Genomic DNA, 19,811 nt, shown 5'->3' on the forward strand with positions numbered 1-19,811 from the left:
TTCCATGCCAAGACATCATTTTGAAGGCTAGATTTTAGAAACCAGTATTCATAAATGTGAGCAATCATTTTTATCTTGACAAGACATGACTACACTGGCAGGAAAGGAAAACGAATAATGAATTGCAGCGTTCTCCAAAGCACGGTCCTGTCCTCAGACCAAACGTGTTGAAATCAGGAATCTGCCCAAGACTGCGAACAGACATGCTTTTTCCTTGGAAACGTAGTCTGCAGCTGAGCAGAATACAGAAGACACATCTGGAACTTCTCTCCTGCCAGCAGCTCTTTTAGGTTACGTTATGACACCAAGGAACCAAACTCTCATGTTTCTATACAGAACCCCTCCCTCTTCCAGTTATTTTGTGGAATACAGTGACCTTACTAAAAATGTTATTTATCACTGTATTTTCTCACATCATTGATGCTTGACCATTGATGCCTTTAGCAGAGATAGACACAGCCCCCAATATTTTGAATTACACTGGTCTGCCCTCTGCTCAGGAACAGACATTTTCCAACATTCCTCACCTGTGATTCAACCCCAAACTCAGAGAGGAAAAACAGGGTCTGTTTGGGCAGACTCCTACTAACTGCCAAGGAAGAAGTGAGGAAAGGGCTCCTAAAACTTACATGGTGCTTCATGGGATGAGGGGGCAGATCTTCCATGAGGAAGAGAGCAGCTCTGCAGATGGAGAGGTACCAGCACCACTGGTAACTAATAATTAATGATGTGCTCTGCAGCCTCCACTGCAGCTGTCTCTGGAAGAGCCAAGGGACAGGGACTCAACTCCTGCATCTACCCATTTCCTGGGTAGATGGGTACTGAAGCTATTGAATTGCTTCAACAAAGAGTGGCAAGGGTTGCTCAAGATCTGGATGCTATTCTTGCAGCAGCAGAGCCCCAGAAGTCTTCCCTAGAGACACGCTAGTTTTGAGGGCAAAACCAGATGGCATTCAGCACACTGCCGGGATGCTCCTGGAGATCACTGTACTAACGCAGTCCCACCAGGGCCTGCTGCAATCATACACGGCACAATATGACCATTTTCTAAGTTGTGGCTACTACCGGGCTACCTGAGCAGGCTCTTCCTTCCCCTTGTCCTAGCAGTCTGAAATGAAGCTGTTAAGATAAACCCTTAAACGCTGTTTCGGTGAAGGCCAGAACAAATTCTATCCTGGATACACCGTAACTTTGCTCCATCAGCTGCAAGGAATGGCTCCAGGAGAGAAACCAAGCAGTCCTTGTGATTTGATTCAATGTGGGATAAAATATTCACACTCTGTAAGAAATAATGAGAAAGTTGTACCAGCAAATGTTTCTGATATGGATCTATTTTGCTGCCTGGCTCCACTCCGGTGCTACCTGCAAGCCCAGAAGCTCAAGCAGTATTAAAGGAGGGTCATTCCTGACACACCCTGCATCTTCCAAACACACAGGAGCCTTGTTACTCTAAAAGCATATGGAAAAGACATTTAACTCTGTACAGACTAGTCCTCACTCCTGAGGTCGTACCTGTTCTCTTTAAAGCATATACCCCTACTTTATAGAGGAAAGCCTTCCACATGTATTTACACTGGTTTTTGCTCTGCAGATGGCTGTGGGGAAGAAATATAGATTTTAATCTGCCTGGTGCACCACAAGCTGAACTACAGTTGGGATTTAGTGGACAGAATCTTTATTGCTGTAGATGAAAGTGATGGGAAGAACACAATTTTCTCTCCAAAATCTGGATGGAGGGGAAAAATAGCTTCCCTGATGCTTCTTGGTACTGGAGGGAGCTAAAACAACCGGCACCTTCCAAGGGAAAGTGCCACTCAGTGCTCCTCTCTGCGATCATGCAGGAGCTCTGTTTGCGATGGGACAGGAACGACTTGTATCAATGTCTTTAGATGAGGCTTGGTGAGTGTCCCCCTCTTTCACATTAACCAGACTAATCAAAAGTAACATTACAGTTTTGGGCAAAACCACTTCCATCCTCTGCAGGCTTCTCATTGCTCAGCTCCAGGCAAGCTGTTCAACTTCTGTGCTTCAGTTTCCCCACCTATTAAACAAGAGTAATAAAACCTCCCCTGGAGGTATCATTTACACCTTGGTGCTTGTAGAGCACAACGCAAAGGAAAGCACTACAGGAACTATGAATCATCAGTAAAGCAGCCAAGGCTCTGCTAAGAAGACAGAAGACCAGACACTAGAATAGTTAGTCTCGTTATGAATCTGACACGTTACAGAGGGTTGCCTGCAGTAACAGCTTATCAAGGGACCAACTGAGCCACTGATGCTTCACCAAACCACCAGCCTGCTCAACCCCTACAGCCAGACATGCAGCACAAGCTCAGAAAGCCAAAACAAAAGAGAGAATCTGGCAGCTTCTTCATATTCATGAGCTCTTTAATAATGCTCAACAAAACTTGGAGGCATGTTCTCTGCTGTTGCTCCTGCCCTTTTGCACAGCGAGCAAGTCATAAATATTTCAGGGGAAGAAGTCCAGAAAATTTGCAAGATTGGTCCTAGCCTTTTACAGCATTAATGAGCAGGCCATTAATAGTTAATGAAGCAGCTGCTGGTGATCTCAGAGGTAAAGGCAAGACGAGAACAGCAGTGTTCGCCCATTCACTACAATGCGATAATGTGAAGGAATGGCTTGATCCTTTTATCAAACCCTCCCCATCATGGCAAGACCCAGGAGCTGATCACAGGGCCTTCAGCAGAATTGGCCTCAAGCCCCCAGCCCTGCTGCTGTCACCCAGGAGTTATGGAGACTGCTGCACAGGGTCTGCACCAACTGTCCCGATGCTATGGGCACATCTGCAAGAATTCAGAGGCCTCAGTGCTGCGTCTTAAATACTACTGCAACGTCCCAAACACTTACTTGGGCAGGACCACGCAATGCATGTAGTCATTTATGCCAATAAAAAGAGTGGGGTTGTTGGGCCTTTTAAAAGCTGCTTGTTCAAAGCTGCACCCTGAAAGCCAAATTCACAATGCAATTAGGCAGCCAACTTCAAAGAACAGCTCCTGTGATTTCAGCTTCACATGAAGCGAAAACTGCGGTGAAAAGGTGTTTGCTGTACTTACTCTATCATACCTCTGAATTGACATCACCTTGCCTGTATGTGTGCAGCCAGGAAAGCACATCACCTCTTGGTACCTTCACTTGCTGGGAGCTTTACTCAGGAAGGGCACCAAGAGGCTGCTACCTGCCAGTCAGGCTGCTAGGAGCAACTCCAGTGCTACAGCCCGGGCAGGGGCAAAACGAAAGGGGGTGACAAGAAGAACTGGGCAAAAGTTTAGTCGTTGCCAAACTCCATTTCCTTCTTTTTATCCCTCCCAGCATCACTGATTGTTAAGGGATTTGTGACATTGGTTTCCGGCTGCTTCCATGTTCATGTGGGTCTATCAATCCCAGCACTACAGTTCTTTTAATTTGCTGGCTAATGATTGTCATTTGACAGACGTGAAAATCTTGAAGGCAGTAACTTCCTACCAGTCTCATGAAAACAGACAGGGTGTGTAGGAGAGATCTCCATCACCAGGCCATAAAGTGGAGAGGGGTTAGTCTGACCCCTCTTCAAGCATATGCAAGAATTCAATCTCATGAGTCAAACACTGGAAAGTGTTTTACATCAGTTCCACTGGCCTCAGGAATAATCAGTCTCCTGGACTTCAGGTCACATCACATCTGGCTTGTCACATGTGAAGCTTCTTCTGCTCAACAGCTGATAGGGGTCTGCACAAAAAGCAAGGATTGGTAGCAAAGATACTCCCTGAAGACCTCCAGGTGAATAGGGACATCACAGACCCATCTTTTTCAACAGCAAGCCCATGAACTGAGCGGGGTTTGGAAGCAATCTGAATATCTCGCTTTTATGTAAGTGTCCTTAGCACAGAGTGCAGAAGTTTGCACTTCAGCTGCTAGGGCTATAATGCTCAAGAGCTCTGCTTTCTTCAGGAAGAAGAAAAGGAAACGAAAAGTTTAATTTCAGAGTTGCAGTCTTAATTCCACCCTTCAAAACACAGATGTTAAACAGAGCCAAGAGTCAAAGGCAACTGTGCACCAGGCCCTTTGTTCAATAATTAACTATGACTTGCCTAATCCATCTGCAGGCACTCACTGAAGAGACAAAAAACTTCCCTACCAACACCCTACACTCACCTGAACAGTGGGCTTCCAACAAGCTTCCACTGCTCATCTGCCAACAATCCTGGAATGATGTGTTCTGATTTTTAACAGAAGTGGCCCTTGGCTTTGCTTGCCCTCAAACAAGACTGTGCCTGCCTGTTTTCAATGCAGATCAAAGGTGACCTTAACAGATCCTCACTGTATTAAGACCTATAAAATCAGTTTACTATGTTAAATTTCAAGTAATTATTTTATCATTTGATAAAAAGATATACTTTGCCCAACATGCCTTGGAAAAAAAAACCCACAACAACTACTTGGGACTTAATAAAGTACATAATTAGGAATGAATGTATAGTGCTTCCTTTTAAAACCCATAGCATGTCACATTCCTTCATGCTTTAAGTGTGGAACATCTTAAAGTTGCTATAAGTCTTGATTTAAAGACTATTACTATTACTACTGAACTATTTAAATCACATTAAAGATGTAACTTCACATATGAAGAACCCTGACAAACCCAGATGTGCATTGGGCTGTTCCTAACCCTCATACCATTTATTTTACATGATTTAAGAACAGATATTTCAAAACCACAGACAAGTAAAAAAAGGTTAATGATTAAAATACCCCTACTCATCTTCAAATGCGTCTTAATCAGATTCCCATTCGCTGCCGTTTCATTTAAAAAAGGAAAAAAAAAAATTCTTGATATTTTTCTTCCTCTTTTCTCTACATTGTAAAAGTTTCAGTACTAACTGTGTGCTAAACTTGCTGCTTCCAAATTCCTGAGTACTTATTTTTCACTGCTTTTTAAACACATCAAAGGGACAAGTGCCATTCATGTGCTAGCCAAAAACTAATCAAGCGGCAACCCCAACCAAGCCAAGTGGCACCAGTGAAAGGTGAAGTGTTTCAAGATGAGTATCTGTAGGTTGTAAAAGACCAAGAATACAGGGTGGCAACGCCACTGCTGTGAAGGCCAGCAATCATGAATTTGAGCAGAAGTGTCTCCTGGCTGATCTGTGCCATAAGTTCAGTGCAGGAACTCTTCTGTAAGATGCACAAACCAAACCCAAAGCAACAGTGACCTTGCGACACTTGGTAGCAGCCTCCACCCTGAGATTCAATCAGAGCAAGAGTGAGAAGGAGCAAATAAACCCTCCATCCCTACAGAGACACGAACAAAATGCAGCCAGGTTAACAATTAAAGTAAAATAACAAAAACACTTTGATAAAAACACGAGCGATTTTGAGCAATCCTGTGAGAGCTTCATCTACCGAGGCACTGCTCCTGCCAGGGAGAGGCAAATAGGAAAGGATGCATTGAGTCCAAGGCAGCTAACTGAAAAATGTGATCAAATTCTAACCTTGGCTGCAGAAATCAATACAGAGAGAAGGCTCAGGGAGGAATTCAGCTTTCCTGTACAAATACACCAAATGCAGCAAACTACACCTCACACTGTTGCATACAAGACATCTAAAAGGAAGGGTGAAAGCGTGGCAGAGAAGGGGTGATAATAATCCCCATCCTGCTACCTTCTGTAAGTAAAGCATCTGGCAAACAGCCACAAATTCTCTGCCATACAGTACTGCACATTGCATACATCACTACCAATTTCTGGATGCAGCAGTGCTAATGTTAAATACCCAATATCCTCCTTGCAAAGTACCTGACACACTTTTCAGGGGGTGATTCACATGTAACAGCACATTTCAAAGCAGGTCCCTCATTCCATCAAGCACAAAGCTCTTTCCTTGTGGATGGAAAGGAGCCTTCCCTGCCCTGCAAGCACCCTGCTGTGGCAGGCTCCCTGCTGGGATGCGGACTGAGCCCTTTGAAGTGATGGCATAGTGGGAACAGGCAGGTGAGAGAAGAGGGGAAGGAAGAGGGTACGGAAAAGAAGTTAAAAATGCAAACCATGCTCTCAAAAACGTGCTTCCTCCTAAACTGGTGCTCACCATGAAACAAGGGCAGAGCGAACAGAAAGGAGCGCAGAATACTTTAAATCTACCAGCTTGGTGCTCTGATCTGCTGATGGAGAAGAGATGGGGCTGGAGCTAAGATCATCCCAGTGTATGAGATCTTTCTGCCATATGTCGTATCACTCCTCTTCTGGCTCAGACACACACTGCGTATTTGCATGCTCTCCCGGACCACCACACAAAGAGTAAACATGTAAAAATGAGGTAAGACATGAAAATAAGGTACTTATAGATAAGGCTAAGATCCAGGATAACAGAAGAAGCAAACAGAATTTAAGGCACTTTAAGAATATTTAGGCTTGTAAGCAAAATACTTCAGAGAGATAACTTTTTTTAACCTGTATCTGATTAACTGCAGATTTTGAAACTTGTATTTGCCTCCAACAGCATTTTTCAAGCCACCTCATCTCCTCGAAGGCAGTCAGATGAGATGCCAGTAGCATTGCAGTGGAGGGGCATCCTGTAAAAACTGCTTTAGCAACAGCAAAGCTGAGGATGCTCCAAGTCTAAAGAAAGAGAAGCTGCCAAGTTAACAGAAATTAAGAACACAGTTCCCTCCAAACATATCGTTCTTCCTTGTCACTCCAATTGCTTCAAAACTTATTCCTTCCTTAATGATGCTGGAGAATCCCAGGCAGATGGAGGAAGGTTAAGGCTTCCTAAGGCAGCAGTTTCCTCTGGATTTACTCATCACCATTTGCACGTGGAAACTTCCTACTCATCGGGCAAAATCCTGCAGGTCCTCAGTGGCCACCATCCCCTGTACCCAGCATCCTGGCACAACTGCACTGGAGACTGCTGCATTCGCCATCTCTCATGTGCAGCATTCCAACAAACCTGCCCTGGTTCAAACACCTCATATGAGGCTTTGTCAGCATCTTATCACTGCTGGCTTCTCAAAGAAAATGAAACCTAACCCTCAAAATGGTAACACATCTTCCTGGCAAGGTGCCTGTACCTGAACACAGGCTAGGGAGATCTGTTTCTTAGGCTAAGAATCAGGTAAAAGGGCTTTTGGCTCTCAAAAATACCTGGCTGCCGAGTCTTGAGTGATGAGAAACAGATCCCAAAAATGTGCAACTGCGAGGTCATGACTCCTCCTGGTACCAAGCATGACATGACGGCAATGAAAGGAAGCACCATAACTGTGACAGGCTGCAAGAGATGCCATGGGGATGCCAGACAGTGACAAGGAAATAAACGAGTGATAAAGAACTCTGTAATCACCTTTTGCTGAAGAAAAGGAGGGTGTTGGTGCAGTGATCCCAAGGGTGGGAGTAGCGACAGCCACACGGATACCCAGCCAGGCAGCTAAGCACTCTCCCCAGGAGGGAGGCAAGCATTCAAACAACTTCCTCGCCTTTCAGTCATATGGAAATAAAGAGATGTGATCCAACACCGCTCTTCTCAGAAGGCTGGGAAGGAAAGTCTAGTTGGAAAAATGCAGAAAAGCTTCAGGTTCGGGGGAACTGCGATCCTCTGGGATAACCCCATCTTCCACAGTTTTCAAGTAAAATATACCGAAGCCCAGGAAGATGACAAGCACCGAAGCCTGTTAACAGCAATGTGCTCCCAGCATATCATTTAAATAAATCAGTTTCTAGAGAGACAAAAGACAAGGAAAAACTCCCTGTGGTGCCTGACAGTTCGTGCTGAAGAGGATGCTGAAAAAAAAACAACCCCACAACAAAACATATTTGCTTTAGAGGTGGGAGGCAGGAAGAGAGGCGGGGAAGGCATCTCCTCAAAAACACTTCAGGCCAGAATCATCAGGACTTTCCTTTATTTCTTGCGAGGGTGAATCAGCAGCGCTCCGCCAGCAAAGCTCGGCGATGCTGGCACTGTCTGCTTTGTACCGGCTTCCCTCGGCCTGAGAGGATCCAGAACCTCCCCGCATCACTTCCTGGGGCCTCTGTCCCAGGGCTCTGTGAAATCCAACAGAACTTACTACCTCCAGCTGTTTACTCTTGGATTTTCTTCTTTCAGATGAGATTTTTGACAATAACAAGCATTTTCCCACTTCTGCTATCCAAGTGAGTGTAACATGAAATAACTGAAACTAATAAGCACCAAATTAGGTTGGGATATATATAAGAAGTCCAAAGCTTGAAGAGTGAGAAAACAGAACACGTACATCAGAGGCAAGGGAAGGAGCATGGAATTCTTGAGAAACATTGGCATTTTATTAAACCCACCTGATGGTGCCTTTAAGGAACAGCTCAGAACCTGTTTCTTTTGGCTGCTATTTAAAAAACCATCAACCAAACAAACACAAACAATGAGATTCTGTTTAAAATGGAAACATATTTTTCCCTATACAGCTTTGCTCACAGGACTTCCTCCTCCACTCATCTGACTGGACATTAGGTTAAATAACCCTGAACTTGAGGCTGCCTTAGTTATGATCACTGACTGCAAACAAGCCAGAGAATCTCTTTCCGTTGGTGTTTGGAGCTTTGTTTGTTTGCTTGTTTTAAGCTCCAACCAGTGAAATACTGCAGTTTTAACACTGACTAGAACATTGTGGGAACAACAGACAATTTAGGACAAAAGAGAAGCCAAAATTGACAGGTAATTTGAGGTTGTGAGTTCAAGAAAAATATTTAGTATTTAAGAGGAGAAATAAGGGCAGGACAGGAAGAAGGGGGGGGGGGGGGGGGGGAATGGAAGGAAAACTAAGATTTCAGGCCCATAATGGGGCACAGAAACCAGTGAGAGAAGCTCCTGTCCCACCCCTCCCACTGCTCGCATGAAGTTAATCGTCCCCTCTCTTGGTGCCAACTTGGGACCCCACCATAAATCACATCACCAAAATACTGCAAGTTAAAAACCAATACTAATACATATCTATATATCACTTGAGAAAGAAGGGACAGAAGCAGAGGGTTGGTTCTCACTGAGATTGTTTCCATGCAAACTCATAGCTAAGGGAACAGTGAGTGGAGTACCACAAGGGAAATAACTTTGGTTTTCAGCTTTGACACATTTTTCCAGGAGAGGAGATGAATTTTAGGCTCTGAAGGAGTCTCTCAAGTGGGAGATCTGGGAAATTAGATAACACTGGTCTGGAGGGAACTCTGTGACGTGCACAGACACTTCTGCTTGGTCCAGGGTGCACCCGCTCCTGTGCCTCAGAGCCCCAATGCAAGCTCCTGCAGGGAGGACTGGGCTTAACTTGGGCTTAACTCAAGCAGTAAAAACAGTTTCCCAGGAAGAAGTGTTGATGTGCAGACATCAAGAGCTGAGCAAGCACACGACAGCAGACATCTCTGCATGGGAATGTCTCATGTCAGGTCTGTACCACTAACGCTTACCATGCGGTTCTATCAGCCCAGGGCAGGATATGTCACTGATGCAGCTGTGCTGGCAAAACCCATGAGCAAAAGCACGTATTTTGCTAGTGTCACTTATCAAACTCATCAGGCAGGGCTGGGACGATAAAACTACAACCAGCAAATTCACCCAAGGAGCAAGCTTTTGGTGTGGTTGTGGGATGCTGACCACACCAAAGTGCTCGTGCACTCCTAGGATCTGGGTATCCAGTGTAATGAGACAGCAAGTAGTCCGAAATATATCCATGCTCACTTTTTGCCAAAGCCTGTAGCAGCGGGATGAGGGGCAATGGTTTTAAACTGAAAGAGGGATTGGACATAAGAAATTTTTTACAATGAGGGTGGTGAGACACTGCAACAGGTTGCTCAGTGAAGCTGTGGATGCTCCATCACTGGCAGTGCTCAAGGTCAGGCTGGACGGGGCTCTGAGCAAAAGATGCTGCCTGTTGCAGGGGATGTTGGATTAAATGATCTTTAAAGGTCCTTTTCAACCTAAACCCTTCTATGGTTCTATGATCCTATGGATGCTGCTGCTGCCCTTTAAGCCAGACCCCTGGGGGTTGGGCAGCCAGCAACCTTTTCGTGGCTATGAGATGAAGGGCAGCAGGAGACAGAGAAGACCCACATCACTTCAGAGCTTGTGAATGGTGTGGATGACAACTGAGCCCAAGGGTGAGCCCTGATCACGGACCTGCTTAACCTGTAGTCTATGGCTGGGTGGGGGATCTGCAATTTCCTCCCAAAATGTGTGCAAAAGTTAATTTGAGACGCAAGCAAGTGATGAGCAGGCTTTGCTTTGCTAGATCAGGTAGGTCCCTGCTGGAAATCTGCCCAGGGGCCACAACCTGAACAGGCTATAAACAGTAGATGCAGCTGGGGAAACTTGCTGCCCGAGTGACACCAAATTCCTTGCATGTGCCCTGCTTTCACCACCCAGCACACCAGTGCGTACCCTGCACATTGGGCTGATCCACAAAAGGTTGTCAAAACTCACTGAAATCCCTGTTGTTCGTGTCCCACCTAGGTCCCAATGTGTGATTTCTAACCACGCTGGTGTTACAGATCACTTTCTTCTCCATTTGCTTTCCAGCCCTTCATCCCTTCTCCGTCAGCCCTCCAGATCCAAATGCTGCCCTCCACCAAGCATCGACATGAGCCTTCCCATGGCCAGCCCTGCCTGGGGCATCACTTGCTGCAGGCAGTTTGGGCACATTCATCTCATCCACGAACTCAAGAGCATGTTGCACCACAACCCATGTCCTCAGCTACCAGAATAACCCCCACCCCAGGAGGACTCCTTTAAAGTCCCCTCCTGGTTATCAATGCCAAAACCCCCTTTGCTTGCCTGTGTCATTCTCTCCCTGCTCAGTAACAAAACCCACCCATCTGAGGCTTCTTCACTGCTAAATTCACAAAGCCACTTCACACATCTCCCTCAGCGTGACCGGATCTCCTGGTTTCACCAGCAGACTCACCACGCTGGCCATTTTAGGTAAACTCAGCTTAAGGATAATCCAGTTTTCACTTCAGACGCACATTTTGCCTCTTGGTTCAGAGGAAAGCTTGCCAAGGGCATTGTCTTATATCCAAACCCACAGCGTTTCTTGAAACAACCCCAAGTGCATCTTTATAAAAGCAAAACACTCAAACAACCTTTCTGACTTGCAAAGGTGCTATGGAGGAGGGAGGGCTGGGTCGGTGGTTTCTGAACTGCCTCCGGATGGGAAGGCTGGAATTGAGCTCTTGTCCTTTCATCTTCCAAGGGCCTGACTCACTTCATTACCATTCTGATGCACGTTTGCAAACCTAACTCTCAAACACTGCCCTGCTTGAAAAGTAGTTGCAACATTATGGAAATCAACAGCTTTTCTGGCCTTTTCAGAAATCAACCCAAAGTTACTGTGCCCTGGGACTGAACTGAATCGTGACACCCAGCGAACTGCAGACCTACCTATTTTTGAGGGCTTGATAAAACAAACACCTCAAATGTTAGTTCCAGCTAAGCGACACAGGTAAACACACCTTGACAAAGGGGTAGCAATTACTTTAATGGCTTTAAGTTAAAGCCTTCATAGATTATTTTAACGCCAACTTTTGTTTATTACTTACTTTCAACAGGAACAGATACTATCATGCAGATGTGCACATGGCAAACTTCAGCCTGCAATAACTTTTAGGGAAAGCAACACACTTGCTGGACTACCCTTGCACCTGAAAGAAAGTCAAAGCTACAATTACACTTTCTCCACCTAAAAAGCGAATGCAGCTTCATGGCAACCTGACAGCCACAGTAAAATCTCAGTGTCCCAAGTGACACTGTCCATTTCTAAACAAATTATGATCAAAATACTATTTAGATTTATTTTCAGTGGATGCTTTCACTCCTTAAGTGGCCACACTTGAAAATTAGACATGGGTCAAAACATCCCAATCAGACAGACTCCAAATAATATTGCTGAGGATCATCTGAGTTAGAGCAAAGCTAAAAGGAATAAAACCCAAAAATGTCGCACATGCAAATACAGTGATGTCATGCCTGGCATTAAATCTTCATCTTGTATGAGGATGAGCAAACCCTGCTGTGTTCTCACTCCAGCCTGCAGCAGTTTGAAAGTGTTTTGAAAATGTGAGAAGCAGTAGCTTTGCTATATCGAATGTCAGCTTTCTTTTTTGACTTTTAATAAAAACTCAATAAACCTCCCCCTCTCTAACAGAAAAGAACCAAACATGATGCTGCCAACTTGGGCTGTCTCATACAATGGATTATTGGTTTTACAGACACTGTTTAGAAATTACTGATTGTAACTAAGGTAAAAGACAAAGAAAGTGGCACTTTGAGAGACAGTGGTTGGAAGGAGCACACACCTTTTAAACACCGACAGCAAATACTTCCTGTGGGACAAAGCATTGACAGGAGAATTTCTGGGGTGGGCAGGCAAGACAAATGTCATTTCACGAAGGTGAGTAATCAGACAGGCTTTGGGCTGATAACTGAGCTATACACATCCATAAGTGCTTTCCAGCACCAAGTTAATCATGGGTACGAGAAGAGAGGATGAACACAGCACAGCTTTCTACCATTCATTCTGCAGAAGCCTGGAAGGGGATAAACACGGCTCCTAAAGGACCAGACAACAACTTTAAAAGTGCTGTTGCTTTTTAGCATTTATATTCTCCCTGACTGTTGGCCAGTACCTTGTTTTCCCTGACCCAGAGATCAATTTGCAATTCTGTGTTTCAAAGAGCTGCAGGGTTCATACAAGAGACTGAAGCCACATCTACATGAGAAAGGCTTCAGCAGGACAGGGATACATTACACTGGCAAAGCACTTCAGTCACAGATACCTCTTAAACAGCAAAATTACTCCTCTACTGGTCTAGTAAAACCACGGCAGCACACAGCAGTGCTACTCCACATGTCATTCCCATACGGCTGCATGCAAGAGACATCAGACCCTGCTGGTCACACCTGCACCTTCACAACCATCCCAGCTAGGGCCAGGAGAGACAAACCCTGCTCTAAGTTTAAAACCAAAACCAAACAACAAAAGACAACTAACTGACCAACTACATGTGGACTATTTGTAGGTGAGCTGGATGGTGAAGCAGAGAGTGGTAAAGATTTACCATCATTTGCTGTAAAGGAATTACATTGAGACATTTGACATTTTAGTTTTCAGCCCCAATTTTGAAAGGTTTTCTTTTTGCTGGGATGACTGTCATTGCTCCACTAAAGGATGTGCTAAAATCCCTTACTGAACTTGGATCTTGACATCTGTGGGACAAAAGAAGATCTAACATGAAAGAGCAGTTTTGCCTAGCTGACAGCCTTTCACTCCACCCCTGGCATTGCTGAGGGAGATCCCCCGTGGTGCCAGAGGTGCTGCCTCACAAGGCACCCCTGGTTCACTCAGCACCCTTGTCTGCTGCTCCCCTCACTGCTGCCTCAGGACCTGCTGGCAGGGGTGCAGACCCCCATCACCAACTCACCTTCCCACACACCAAGTCCTTCTCTTCCCTCCCATTCCTACTTCTTTGGACGCATTTTCCCTTTCTGCTTTCCAACTTCCAACGCCAAACTTTTGCCGAGTTTCTCCCTGCCCAGCAGGGCCCTCACAAGGTCCCATGGTTTAGAAGCACCTGCCCCAAGAGGATGGGCATCACCATCGGAGAGGTGCCTGGGCAGCCCAAGGGGCGGGGAAATCAGGGTCATGTCCTCTTCCAGGCTGTCTATCCCTCGGGAGGAATTCCCACGCGCAAACTGAACTAAAGGGCTCAGGGAAAAGCCGGGCAGAAGGATAGCCCGAAGTCAGGCAGGCATATCCTAACTCCAAGTTTTATACCTAGCAAAGAGGGGAGAAAAATCTGCGTCTTTTGCTATCTCCCTCATCCCAGAGGGACAGAAGGAAGGAAAAAAAGGAGACGGTTGCGTGATGCTTTTGGAAAACAGCTAAAACAAAAGGAAAGTCACCCCTCCTCACCAATAAAAGTGGATGCAGCGCGCCACGGGCCGAGTTTCCCCAGCCTCCCCATCCCGGAGAAATAAAACGCCACAGGAAGGCGCTGGGGGGGTGAAGGGGGGAGGCGGAGCGGGGAGCCCGGCTCTGCCCCGCCGCGGTGCCACCCGCCCGCAGCTCCCCGCAACCCCCGCCAGCAGCCCCCGAGCCCGGCCACGGCGTCACGGGGGAACCGGTAGCGGGGAGGTTCGGGGCGGGGGGGGGGGGGGCGGGAGGGAGAGGAAAGGGGGCGGAGAGGAAAAACATAATCACAAATTAAAGCAGGAGGAACCGCTGCCAAGTGCGGCCGCTGAGCCACGCGTGGCGGCGGGGCCCCTCCCGCGCCTGCGGCACCCCCGGGCCGCCGCGTCCGTGTGTTCCCCCCCCGCGGGAACCGGCGGCTCCGGTTTAGAGCCCGCACTGACAAAATCGCCCAGCTCGCCTCTACGTAACGCCCTGTCGAAAGCGGACGCCATATTTTGTGTTGCTGATGTCGACACAGACAAACGTAGACATGTTTCACCCCCCCTCCCCTTCCTCCTCCTGCTACCTCCCCCTCTTCACCCAAACTTGCGATCGGGAGCGGCGGGGAGCGGGGAGGAGGGCGGGGGGGGGGGAGGAGGCGGCATGCCGAAAAATTAAACATATAGCAATAAACCATTAAGAGGCCACCCGAACAACCCTCCCGGCTCCCACCCTCAGCGGTTCCCCCCGCTTCCCCCTCTCCCGGTCGCCGCCGGAGTCCCGAGAACCGGACAGTTTGTGCGGGAGGAAAAGTTGGGTGCGAGCGGCCGGGGCTGGAGCGCCGGCGAGCGCCCGTGTGCGGGGCCGGGGCCGCCGGGGGAAGCGGGGGGTTAAAGGAGGGGGGGGCGTGAGAAGGGAGAAATCAGCTTGGGAAGTTTTCCTACCTGCGCCCAGGGCGGCGGCACCGACAGTCCCGTGCGGAGCGGCACCGGGGCTCCGCGCGCCGCTCCGCGCCCCTCCGCGCGCCGCCGCGCCAGCCCGCGGGACCCCGCGCCCCCGCCGCGCCGCGCGCAACGCGGGGGGGGGGGGGGGGGGAACACGCGCGCACCGCCACGCGCGCTGCGCACGGGAAAAGAAGGAAATAAAATTTAAAAAAAAAACGGGGAGAAAACGGAAAATATTTAAAAAAAAAAAGAAAAAAAAAAGGAAAAATAATAAAAAAAAAGAGCCCTCGATCGGTGGGGATCTACGCCAAAACCCACATGATCTCTGACGTCAGCGTGCGTATTTGCATACGATACCACCGCCGGCGCGGCCGCCGGGGTCCCTCGGCACGGCGGAAAGTTGCGAGCGGGGCTGTGCCCCCCCCCCCGCTCTCCCTTCCCGGCTCCGGCCTCTCGTCCTCCGGCTCCGCGCGGACGGGTTTACACGCACCCCTTGAACACCCCCCGCCCCCGAGCTGCACCCTCCGTGTGTGACACCCCCTGCCCGTGCCCGACCCGGCCGATGCCATCGCAGGTCCCCGTCGCACCCCGTCCCCATTGCACGACCAGCCGGGCTGAGCCGGGGGTCGTGGTGGGAGCGGGGGGGCAGGGGGGGCGCGGTACGGCTGCTCGGTGTAGGGGGTGGGGGAAGTACTCTCTGTCCGGATGGCGTGGGACGGACCGCTCCGTGTGGGGATGGGAGAGGCTACACCTTCGTCGTAGGACGTGAGGATAGGACCCCCATCTTAGCGTCCTGCTATCGGGACGGCGGGGGCTGGACCCCGGCTGGATCGCCACTATCGGGACGGCAGGGTTAGAGCCCCGTTAAAAAGACGGAAGGCGGGGTGTGGACCCCCACTGTCGGGACGGCGATGAGATGCTGGAGGACGCTGTGCCGCCTCCCTGGGGCTGCCACCCCTCCGAAGCGGGGCAGGTTACCTGGGGAGGTAGGAGGCATTTCTTCATCCTCGGCTTGTGATGGAGGTTTTCCAAGCCATCCGGTTTTGGTGGGCTTCAGGCGATGGGTGTTTTATTGCTTTGCAGAAGGTGGTGTGTATTTCCGAGGGATGCTGCTGCTGCAATCTCTGCTCCTCTGCTGCGTCGAAGGAATCCTTTCCCCCATTTAAAACTGTCGCTGAACTCTTGCACCTCTTTGCCTGTCTGCCAAAGAGATGTAGACATATAGGACCCAGGCTATTTTCTCTTTGCTTCAATGAATTAATTAAAATAAATAATTTACCGATTGTATCTTGCTTCTAGATAGCAGATCTTCCAACAAGTCCAGGCTAATAGGATTTACGAGTAGCATAATCTCACCGTAACTTCAGGGGTGCTATCTGCCATGCGGTGTCTTTGATTAGGGCGCATTAAATCAATCTCTTAATTGTACAGTTAAAGCTCCAAAGGCTTTGAACCTCCACTTGCTCTCGCTTTGCCCCGGATCACTAGCGTGCAGTCAAAGCCGGGCTGCGGACCTTAACCCACCTGGATAACTTCTTTGGGCAACGTTTTGTTCCCCTTCCCCTAGGAGGGATGGGGACTGGCTGGTAGGAGAGTGTCAGCAGAGGAGCTCTAAGTTACTGCAACTGAATAATCGCGGAAGAACGTAAATATGTCAAAGCAGTGTCAAAAGATTTCTGTGCAGGGATACCCTTATCTGAGTAGGCGTGTTTTTGACTGCCTGACTGAGTACAATTTCTGCAAGTATTTGATAACAGAATAGATTCTTTCCTAGCTGCCACCAGCTCCGAGATTTCCACTCACTTTTCCTCTTAGCTGTTAGGAAGGGACAAGCATGGGCATCCTCTCCGCGCTCGCTGCGCACACAGAAGATGGCCATTAGAGCTTGCTGATGCTCATGGAATTCAGTTTTTTTTTTTAATGGAAATTCGTTTTCTGTTATAAATACTACAGAATATATTTTGTTGAACTCTTCAGACCTGGCAATAGTTCTGAATGTTGAATGCCTGGGAAAGAAAGAAACAAACAAAACCAAACCTATTTTAGGGGGCAAAGATATTTCCCCCAGGACACTCTTTTTTCCCTACTGTCTCAAATTCCGTTCCTATGATTTAGAAAAGAAAGAAAAGCCGAAGTGTTTTAATAAGGCTACTATGCTTATGAGTATCGAATACTTTTGAAAGGGCAGAGCAATGGAAAGCAGGTGAAAAATCATCTCTTGCGCCTGTCCTAATTGACACTTACTCTAAGGCCTCTTTAACTTCTTTTGCTTTGCCAAATGCAAAAGGCTCTTTGATTGATTGGGTGATACGGCAGCTAATGCTGCCTTTCAAGTGCAAAACAGGGCCGTCAGTGGGAGGCGGGTCCGGGTCTCAGACTTTAAGCCGTGGTTGTAACAAAGACAGTCCTAACCTGAGGTCCAAGCGATCCCTGCAACAAGCAAGGGCAGCAGTGGGACTCATCTGCCTTCCCCCAAATCCTGGATGATGTCACACAAATTAAGAGCTGAAAGTTAATTGAATATGGGGCATAATACACTGTATTTAAAGTGAGGATGTTGTGGGTTTATAACTACACCAGTTACTATTGCCATCCTGAATGAACAAACTCAGGACATTTTTCTAAGCAGTGTGTATTTAATGCTACTGCTGGCCAAGCTGCTCAGACAGAGGAGGTAAGCCTAAGGATACCTGCTTGTCTGTGACTTCGCGTTTTCCCACATCGAGTGCAAAATATGGCACACAGGAATCTGTTCTGTGAATGTTTTTCGACCTGGTCATCAAATTCCTTTAGCAGTGGGACCAGGCGGCTGTGTGGCATCTCCACCCAGGTGCTGTCTTTTAGGAAGCTTGTGGTTAATCAGCTCCAATTCTGTTACATTTAATTGAAGTGAAAGGATCAAAAAGTTTACTGAGGGATGAGAGAACTGTGTTATGATAAGAGTTTATAATTACAAAAGCCTTGATTCCTTAGGAAATCATGTCTGCCCCTCTAAAAAAAAAGAAGTACCAGTGATAAATGCAAGGTGAATAATCTTGCCGAGTCTCGGTATGTAACTCATCTATAGAAACCTAACATTAAAATGATGCAGGGTAACACAACAAAATGGAAACTGCTTTTACAGAAGGAGATGCAAAAAGGAAATTTGCAAATTTAGATTTCTTTTGCATAAAGCCTCTCTTTTTCCATTAAGAACACAAATGGAAGCCACACTGATTACAAAGCACAGTGGACATGAGTGCACAATTCCCCAGGAGAGTGAGGGCAGAGCACTTGCTTGCTTTAAATCTAGTGCCCTCTCCATTTCCTCGACACACGTTCTCTAGATTTAAAGTGACATCTGCTCCATAAAGCCCTTCGAGGAAGTTGCTAGCTTGCCTGTGAAATAATACCTTGGTCAGAGATAATGAACTGTGTACTGATATATGTTACTGATACATGTGTGTATATATATTTTATGGTGAGGAGGTGAGTGTCTGACATATGTACTGTCACATATGTCTCAGTCTTCTTCAGCTTAATGGTTTCTTTCTGACTGTTTAATCCTGTGAAATTGCAGGCTGAGTCAGCATTACAGATCTAATTCTCTCTCTTGGAGGTGCAGTTCTGAATGTCGATCTGAAAAGACTGAGTTAAATATCCTCAAAGGGAATGTTCATCCTTTAAGAGCCAAAACAGAGGTACGTAAATAGAAGAACTGGAGAGTCACTTTCTGTTGAGTGTGTGGCTACATATTGTTCGTGTTTATCCTGGCCTAACACTGTGGCATCAAGTGGAGTTTTGCCTACAGGTTGCATCAGCAAATGGGTGGGCTGTGAGCTTCGGGACGTGTTTACTTCTCCTGGGTGAGGTGAACCAGCCCAAGGCTGTCAGGCAGAGACAGGTTTGGGGAAAAACCAAAACCAGTCTCAATTGCCAATTTTTACAGCTTGCTTCTAACTCCTCTTTCACCCCGTTCTTCCCACCCTGCACAGGTATGGTGATTCCCCAGCTCTCATTTGGTGCTGTTAGTGACAGTTCAGGTAGCATTAGGCCTTCGATACAGGCATCAGTAGAAATTAAGGTGAAAAACTAAATAAAAAGAAGTCAGCACATGAACACTGCTACCTTTTTTTTCCCTCTTCTGTGGAGATCTTGATCTCTTAGCTGAGGGCAGGAAGCAGTGCTTGGTTGGTGGTCAGCATGTGTTGTGGCAGAGAAACAAAGCTCTTTAGATGTGTGTTTGCCACTCAGTCCCCAAATTGTATGTTTTGTTTTTTTTCACCCCCAAAAACCCAACTTCCCAGATCAAGCTTTCTCCTTTGCTAAAGCTCATTGTCGACCCCACCAGTGCTCTCAATCACTGGGGTGTGCAAATGCGAGCTCAGGTAGTAAGGACTGATCAGATGTGCTGTCTGCAAAATGAGATGTTAGTATAAATGCACAGAAGAGCAAAGCAATATCAAAGTCTGATCCAATTATAAGGTTGATCTTATGATTTGTAGTGCCCTTAAGCTGGGGGAAGCTGTGAGAAGGCAGGATGCCTCCCCTTCAGGATGCAGGACTGATGGGGGAGATTAGTTGTTAAGCCTGGATGGAGTGAATACCCTTAGCGCAACTTTCCTAAGCATTTGCACTCATTGCCTGAGCTTAAGATGGGTCCTGGCAAGAGGCATGCAGGCATCTGTCTTTTTCTGTTTCAAAAACTCCAGGAGAGCTGATCACTTATCACGGGAACCATCTGGCTTATTCTTAGAGAGATCAACAGTTAGTCACTGAACAAACGAGGAACATGCTGCATTGAAGTCTGCTCTCCCCATTAAATATGAGGACTCAGCCCAAGGTCCCTGAAACACCATGTGCATTGACTGCTGCAGGCAGAGCGGAAAGAGTTCTAATTCTGCCTTGAGGTTGCTGAGCTGCTGTGAAGTGGAAGAGAGCTGCTTCAGAGAGCCGGGGGACGCTGGTGTCTCTGCAACAGCCATGGTGG

The 19,811-nt window shown here is 47.3% G+C and overlaps 1 protein-coding gene across 4 annotated transcripts in view; it reads right to left on the minus strand.

Moving 5' to 3' along the window:
- Positions 1-16,451, minus strand: part of ZHX2 (zinc fingers and homeoboxes 2) — a 75,773-nt gene extending 59,322 nt beyond the window's left edge. For 2 of the 4 annotated variants that reach the window (XM_061447789.1, XM_061447787.1), the window contains exon 1: positions 15,821-16,451. The gene's annotated coding sequence lies outside the window, so the exon portion shown is untranslated. Of the gene's footprint in view, positions 1-14,842; positions 14,960-15,820 lie in introns of those variants that run through there. The other 2 variants (XM_061447788.1, XM_061447786.1) reach the window with 2 other exon arrangements.
- Between the last annotated feature and the right edge of the window lie 3,360 nt (positions 16,452-19,811).

This window comes from Pezoporus flaviventris, unplaced genomic scaffold (assembly GCF_033815535.1).
Source record: "Pezoporus flaviventris isolate CSIRO_AGI_PZ_B2104156 unplaced genomic scaffold, CSIRO_AGI_Pfla_v1 ptg000007l, whole genome shotgun sequence".
Classification (NCBI taxonomy): domain Eukaryota; kingdom Metazoa; phylum Chordata; class Aves; order Psittaciformes; family Psittacidae; genus Pezoporus; species Pezoporus flaviventris.